The sequence below is a fragment of the Schistocerca americana genome, unplaced genomic scaffold (assembly GCF_021461395.2).
Source record: "Schistocerca americana isolate TAMUIC-IGC-003095 unplaced genomic scaffold, iqSchAmer2.1 HiC_scaffold_742, whole genome shotgun sequence".
Lineage (NCBI taxonomy): Eukaryota > Metazoa > Arthropoda > Insecta > Orthoptera > Acrididae > Schistocerca > Schistocerca americana.
The window spans coordinates 15001-22500 of record NW_025726503.1 but is presented as its reverse complement, the minus strand read 5'-3'; the positions used below and the strand labels follow the sequence as shown (position 1 = coordinate 22500).

The 7500-nt window shown below is 55.6% G+C and overlaps 3 non-coding genes across 3 annotated transcripts in view; all 3 read left to right on the top strand.

Annotated features, from left to right (window-relative positions):
* Positions 1 to 3439: 3439 nt before the first annotated feature.
* Positions 3440 to 5349, top strand: LOC124590127. Its single transcript, XR_006976360.1, has one exon. It is a non-coding gene; the product is annotated as a small subunit ribosomal RNA (ribosomal RNA).
* Positions 5350 to 5700: 351 nt separating this feature from the next.
* Positions 5701 to 5855, top strand: LOC124590133. The gene has a single exon (XR_006976365.1). It is a non-coding gene; the product is annotated as a 5.8S ribosomal RNA (ribosomal RNA).
* Positions 5856 to 6043: 188 nt separating this feature from the next.
* Positions 6044 to 7500, top strand: part of LOC124590130 — a 4222-nt gene continuing 2765 nt past the window's right edge. Inside the window, exon 1 of the ribosomal RNA XR_006976363.1 lies at positions 6044 to 7500. This exon is cut by the window's right edge and continues 2765 nt beyond it. This is a non-coding gene — a ribosomal RNA (large subunit ribosomal RNA).

Sequence of the window (7500 nt, the reverse complement as noted above, 5' to 3'; positions counted from 1 at the left end):
ACGATAATCACAATCAACAAACCGGGCCCCCCCCCCCCCAAGTGCCTTAACCTAACCCGTATTGTACCTTAACCTAACCCGTATTGTACCTTAACCTAACCCGTATTGTACCTTAACCTAACCCGTATTGTACCTTAACCTAACCCGTATTGTACCTTAACCTAACCCATATTGTACCTTAACCTAACCCATATTGTACCTTAACCTAACCCATATTGTACCTTAACCTAACCCATATTGTACCTTAACCTAACCCATATTGTACCTTAACCTAACCCATATTGTACCTTAACCTAACCCATATTGTACCTTAACCTAACCCATATTGTACCTTAACCTAACCCATATTGTACCTTAACCTAACCCATGATGCGCCTTAACCTAACCCATGTTGCGCCTTAACCTAACCCATGTTGCGCCTTAACCTAACCCATGTTGCGCCTTAACCTAACCCATGTTGCGCCTTAACCTAACCCATGTTGCGCCTTAACCTAACCCATGTTGCGCCTTAACCTAACCCATGTTGCGCCTTAACCTAACCCATGTTGCGCCTTAACCTAACCCATGTTGCGCCTTAACCTAACCCATGTTGCGCCTTAACCTAACCCATGTTGCGCCTTAACCTAACCTATGTTGCGCCTTAACCTAACCTATGTTGCGCCTTAACCTAACCTATGTTGCGCCTTAACCTAACCTATGTTGCGCCTTAACCTAACCTATGTTGCGCCTTAACCTAACCTATGTTGCGCCTTAACCTAACCTATGTTGCGCCTTAACCTAACCTATGTTGCGCCGTAACCTAACCTATGTTGCGCCGTAACCTAACCTATGTTGCGCCATAACCTAACCTATGTTGCGCCTTAACCTAACCTATGTTGCGCCTTAACCTAACCTATGTTGCGCCTTAACCTAACCTATGTTGCGCCGTAACCTAACCTATGTTGCGCCTTAACCTAACCTATGTTGCGCCTTAACCTAACCTATGTTGCGCCTTAACCTAACCTATGTTGCGCCTTAACCTAACCTATGTTGCGCCTTAACCTAACCTATGTTGCGCCTTAACCTAACCTATGTTGCGCCTTAACCTAACCTATGTTGCGCCTTAACCTAACCTATGTTGCGCCTTAACCTAACCTATGTTGCGCCGTAACCTAACCTATGTTGCGCCTTAACCTAACCTATGTTGCGCCTTAACCTAACCTATGTTGCGCCGTAACCTAACCTATGTTGCGCCTTAACCTAACCTATGTTGCGCCTTAACCTAACCTATGTTGCGCCTTAACCTAACCTATGTTGCGCCTTAACCTAACCTATGTTGCGCCTTAACCCAACACACGTTGGGCCTTAACCCAACACACGTTGGGCCTTAACCCAACACACGTTGGGCCTTAACCCAACACACGTTGGGCCTTAACCCAACACACGTTGGGCCTTAACCCAACACACGTTGGGCCTTAACCCAACACACGTTGGGCCTTAACCCAACACACGTTGGGCCTTAACCCAACACACGTTGGGCCTTAACCCAACACACGTTGGGCCTTAACCCAACACACGTTGGGCCTTAACCCAACACACGTTGGGCCTTAACCCAACACACGTTGGGCCTTAACCCAACACACGTTGGGCCTTAACCCAACACACGTTGGGCCTTAACCCAACACACGTTGGGCCTTAACCCAACACACGTTGGGCCTTAACCCAACACACGTTGGGCCTTAACCCAACACACGTTGGGCCTTAACCTGCTCTGTAATTGTCATACGACGCGTTAAATTAGTGTAGTGTTGCCTAACTGCAACCCCCGCAATATAGTTTGCTACTCGCACTGCCCGGTCCCCAGAGTATCGCTTCATGTTAAACACCTTGCAGCTATACACTGTAATGCGGATGGCGGCAGGACGTACATGCTCAATGCCCTTCGCAGTTGTTCATTGGCATTCGCATGGCGAAGCACAGCCTACGTTGTGGTACGGCTTGTGGCAACTGTCCGCTGATGTTGTACGTCCAAATCACACACTGTACCGCACATTGGTCCTCATGTACTGAATGATACATCGTGGTACATGTGTGACCGTACCACGACTGCGCCAACAACGGCGAACCATACGGTCCAAATATTGTGCACTCAGCTACGTGTCGTCTCCCTATAAGAGCTGGATTGCAGTATGGTATGCCGTGGATGGCGATCAGCATGAGCCGTCTGTTGATGTAGTGGCGCGTGTTGTCAGACGTAGTCGTCTCTTCTCACACACCGTGATAGCATGGTGCACTGCGTTCCACATCTGCGACATGCGACAGAGGCCGGTTGACAGTCGTTCGCGCAATGGACATCGCATACGTACGGGGGCCACCTTCCACGTGTTCGCGAAGCGTGCACATGTTGTTGCGTGTATGTGGGCAGACATAGTGTGTCGTGACACCTGACACAGGCATGCAACAATCGTTGAATTTGCAAATGGCGATGGACGTCTACGTTTGCTGGTGACGTTACGCAAATGAAGAACTGGTAAACCGTTGTGGTGCGGTTGTTCTCGCTAGAGGTGAATCAGTGATGGCGACGATCGGTTGAGCTACCAACCGGTTGTTTCAGCGATACCCACCATGCCCACGAACGTGAATGGCATGTGGGTGTGAAGCGATACGCGGCGGTGGCTGGGTGGGACCGTCCCCGGCCGGTGAGGGGGGGCCTTCCGGCGTGCTGGCCGCGCGGTGCGTGGGCGCACGCGCTACAGCCGGCTGGTGGGGGCGGCCAGTGGCAGGCGCGCCGGCCGACGGAGGCGGCAGGCGGCGCAGCTGCGCGCCGGCGCACCCTGCACGCGGCGCCGTGCGGCCAAAGTAGGTCCTCGCGGGCCCGGTGCGAAGCGCGGTGGACATCTGCAGTGTGCTGGTCCGATTGAGGACTGTGTGCGCTGAGGATGCGCCGCCGCCCGGCGCTCGGCGCCGCGACGCCGTCTGCTGCTCGGTCGCCTCTGCGGTTCTCGCAGGTGGATTGTATCGCAGCTGTGCGGACGTGTTGGCGCGTGCGCTGTGCTGGGAGAGTTCGCTTCGGCACCCAAGTGGGGCTTTTGTCCTTCTGTGGCGCTGGCGTTGGAGCTGCCGGCCACCGTAGGTGGCGCGTGTTGTCTCCCGCCGGCAATGCCACGACAGCACGCTCCCGGGCCTCTGTCGGCAGCGGCAAGCTCAGTTGGGAGCACGGGTGGTCGCACCTAAAGCGTCTACTCGCCAAACTCCGGGCGATTGCGCCTCTCTCGAACCCGACCAAGTACTTAGGACGGCGCTGCGCGCCGCCGGGACCTGAGAGGGTTTCGAGGTGTATTGTGCAGGGGAGCTCAGCCTCCTCCTGTTTGCAGAATAATTGAGCGGACGCTTGCGTGTTCGCGCGGGCCCCCGGGACACACTCCCGGGCGGCCGGCTGCTCAGCTCTAGTTGACGCAGCTCCCTGGTTGATCCTGCCAGTAGTCATATGCTTGTCTCAAAGATTAAGCCATGCATGTCTCAGTACAAGCCGCATTAAGGTGAAACCGCGAATGGCTCATTAAATCAGTTATGGTTCCTTAGATCGTACCCACGTTACTTGGATAACTGTGGTAATTCTAGAGCTAATACATGCAAACAGAGTCCCGACCAGAGATGGAAGGGACGCTTTTATTAGATCAAAACCAATCGGTCGGCTCGTCCGGTCCGTTTGCCTTGGTGACTCTGAATAACTTTGGGCTGATCGCACGGTCCTCGTACCGGCGACGCATCTTTCAAATGTCTGCCTTATCAACTGTCGATGGTAGGTTCTGCGCCTACCATGGTTGTAACGGGTAACGGGGAATCAGGGTTCGATTCCGGAGAGGGAGCCTGAGAAACGGCTACCACATCCAAGGAAGGCAGCAGGCGCGCAAATTACCCACTCCCGGCACGGGGAGGTAGTGACGAAAAATAACGATACGGGACTCATCCGAGGCCCCGTAATCGGAATGAGTACACTTTAAATCCTTTAACGAGTATCTATTGGAGGGCAAGTCTGGTGCCAGCAGCCGCGGTAATTCCAGCTCCAATAGCGTATATTAAAGTTGTTGCGGTTAAAAAGCTCGTAGTTGGATTTGTGTCCCACGCTGTTGGTACACCGCCCGTCGGTGTTTAACTGGCATGTATCGTGGGACGTCCTGCCGGTGGGGCGAGCTGAAGGCGTGCGACGCGCCTCGTGCGTGCTCGTGCGTCCCGAGGCGGACCCCGTTGCAATCCTACCAGGGTGCTCTTGAGTGAGTGTCTCGGTGGGCCGGCACGTTTACTTTGAACAAATTAGAGTGCTTAAAGCAGGCAAGCCCGCCTGAATACTGTGTGCATGGAATAATGGAATAGGACCTCGGTTCTATTTTGTTGGTTTTCGGAACCCGAGGTAATGATTAATAGGGACAGGCGGGGGCATTCGTATTGCGACGTTAGAGGTGAAATTCTTGGATCGTCGCAAGACGAACAGAAGCGAAAGCATTTGCCAAGTATGTTTTCATTAATCAAGAACGAAAGTTAGAGGTTCGAAGGCGATCAGATACCGCCCTAGTTCTAACCATAAACGATGCCAGCCAGCGATCCGCCGCAGTTCCTCCGATGACTCGGCGGGCAGCCTCCGGGAAACCAAAGCTTTTGGGTTCCGGGGGAAGTATGGTTGCAAAGCTGAAACTTAAAGGAATTGACGGAAGGGCACCACCAGGAGTGGAGCCTGCGGCTTAATTTGACTCAACACGGGAAACCTCACCAGGCCCGGACACCGGAAGGATTGACAGATTGATAGCTCTTTCTTGATTCGGTGGGTGGTGGTGCATGGCCGTTCTTAGTTGGTGGAGCGATTTGTCTGGTTAATTCCGATAACGAACGAGACTCTAGCCTGCTAACTAGTCGCGTGACATCCTTCGTGCTGTCAGCGATTACTTTTCTTCTTAGAGGGACAGGCGGCTTCTAGCCGCACGAGATTGAGCAATAACAGGTCTGTGATGCCCTTAGATGTTCTGGGCCGCACGCGCGCTACACTGAAGGAATCAGCGTGTCTTCCTAGGCCGAAAGGTCGGGGTAACCCGCTGAACCTCCTTCGTGCTAGGGATTGGGGCTTGCAATTGTTCCCCATGAACGAGGAATTCCCAGTAAGCGCGAGTCATAAGCTCGCGTTGATTACGTCCCTGCCCTTTGTACACACCGCCCGTCGCTACTACCGATTGAATGATTTAGTGAGGTCTTCGGACTGGTACGCGGCATTGACTCTGTCGTTGCCGATGCTACCGGAAAGATGACCAAACTTGATCATTTAGAGGAAGTAAAAGTCGTAACAAGGTTTCCGTAGGTGAACCTGCGGAAGGATCATTACCGACTAGACTGCATGTCTTTCGATGTGCGTGTCGTGTCGCGCAACACGCTACCTGTACGGCTCGCAGTAGCCGTGCGCCGCGTGCGGAACCACGCGTGCTTCTCAAAACTAACGCCAATGTTGTGTGGTACGAGCGCTGAAGCGCTGGAGCGGCTGGCCTGCGGCACCTGGCGCCTGGCGCCGGTTTTGAATGACTTTCGCCCGACTGCCTGTCCGCTCCGGTGTGGAGCCGTACGACGCCCATCGGCCGTGAGGCCGTTGGACACAGAACGCTTGAACAGGGGCCGCCACACGCCTACGTCCCGCCTATGCAACTGTCTTGAAAGAGACAGTGTAAACTAAGAAAAGATCACCCAGGACGGTGGATCACTCGGCTCGTGGGTCGATGAAGAACGCAGCAAATTGCGCGTCGACATGTGAACTGCAGGACACATGAACATCGACGTTTCGAACGCACATTGCGGTCCATGGATTCCGTTCCCGGGCCACGTCTGGCTGAGGGTCGGCTACGTATACTGAAGCGCGCGGCGTTTGCCCCGCTTCGCAGACCTGGGAGCGTCGCGGCCGCCTGTGGGGCCGGCCGCGCCTCCTTAAACGTGCGATGCGCGCCCGTCGCCTGGCGGTTCGCATACCGGTACTTACTCGGTAGCGTGCACAGCCGGCTGGCGGTGTGGCGTGCGACACCTCGTACAACGACCTCAGAGCAGGCGAGACTACCCGCTGAATTTAAGCATATTACTAAGCGGAGGAAAAGAAACTAACAAGGATTCCCCCAGTAGCGGCGAGCGAACAGGGAAGAGTCCAGCACCGAACCCCGCAGGCTGCCGCCTGTCGTGGCATGTGGTGTTTGGGAGGGTCCACTACCCCGACGCCTCGCGCCGAGCCCAAGTCCAACTTGAATGAGGCCACGGCCCGTAGAGGGTGCCAGGCCCGTAGCGGCCGGTGCGAGCGTCGGCGGGACCTCTCCTTCGAGTCGGGTTGCTTGAGAGTGCAGCTCCAAGTGGGTGGTAAACTCCATCTGAGACTAAATATGACCACGAGACCGATAGCGAACAAGTACCGTGAGGGAAAGTTGAAAAGAACTTTGAAGAGAGAGTTCAAAAGTACGTGAAACCGTTCTGGGGTAAACGTGAGAAGTCCGAAAGGTCGAACGGGTGAGATTCACGCCCATCCGGCCACTGGCCTCCGCCCTCGGCAGATGGGGCCGGCCGCCCGCGCGGAGCAATCCGCGGCGGGGTCGTGTCCGGTTGCCTTTCCACTCGCCGCGGGGTGGGGCCGTTCCGGTGTGCGGTGGGCCGCACTTCTCCCCTAGTAGGACGTCGCGACCCGCTGGGTGCCGGCCTACGGCCCGGGTGCGCAGCCTGTCCTTCCGCGGGCCTCGGTTCGCGTCTGTTGGGCAGAGCCCCGGTGTCCTGGCTGGCTGCCCGGCGGTATATCTGGAGGAGTCGATTCGCCCCTTTGGGCGCTCGGGCTCCCGGCAAGCGCGCGCGGTTCTTCCCGGATGACGGACCTACCTGGCCCGGCCCCGGACCCGCGCCGCTGTTGGCTCGGGATGCTCTCGGGCGGAATAATCGCTCCCGTCAGCGGCGCTTCAGCTTTGGACAATTTCACGACCCGTCTTGAAACACGGACCAAGGAGTCTAACATGTGCGCGAGTCATTGGGCTGTACGAAACCTAAAGGCGTAATGAAAGTGAAGGTCTCGCCTTGCGCGGGCCGAGGGAGGATGGGGCTTCCCCGCCCTTCACGGGGCGGCGGCCTCCGCACTCCCGGGGCGTCTCGTCCTCATTGCGAGGTGAGGCGCACCTAGAGCGTACACGTTGGGACCCGAAAGATGGTGAACTATGCCTGGCCAGGACGAAGTCAGGGGAAACCCTGATGGAGGTCCGTAGCGATTCTGACGTGCAAATCGATCGTCGGAGCTGGGTATAGGGGCGAAAGACTAATCGAACCATCTAGTAGCTGGTTCCCTCCGAAGTTTCCCTCAGGATAGCTGGTGCTCGTACGAGTCTCATCCGGTAAAGCGAATGATTAGAGGCCTTGGGGCCGAAACGACCTCAACCTATTCTCAAACTTTAAATGGGTGAGATCTCCGGCTTGCTTGATATGCTGAAGCTGCGAGCAAACGACTCGGATCGGAGTGCCAAGTGG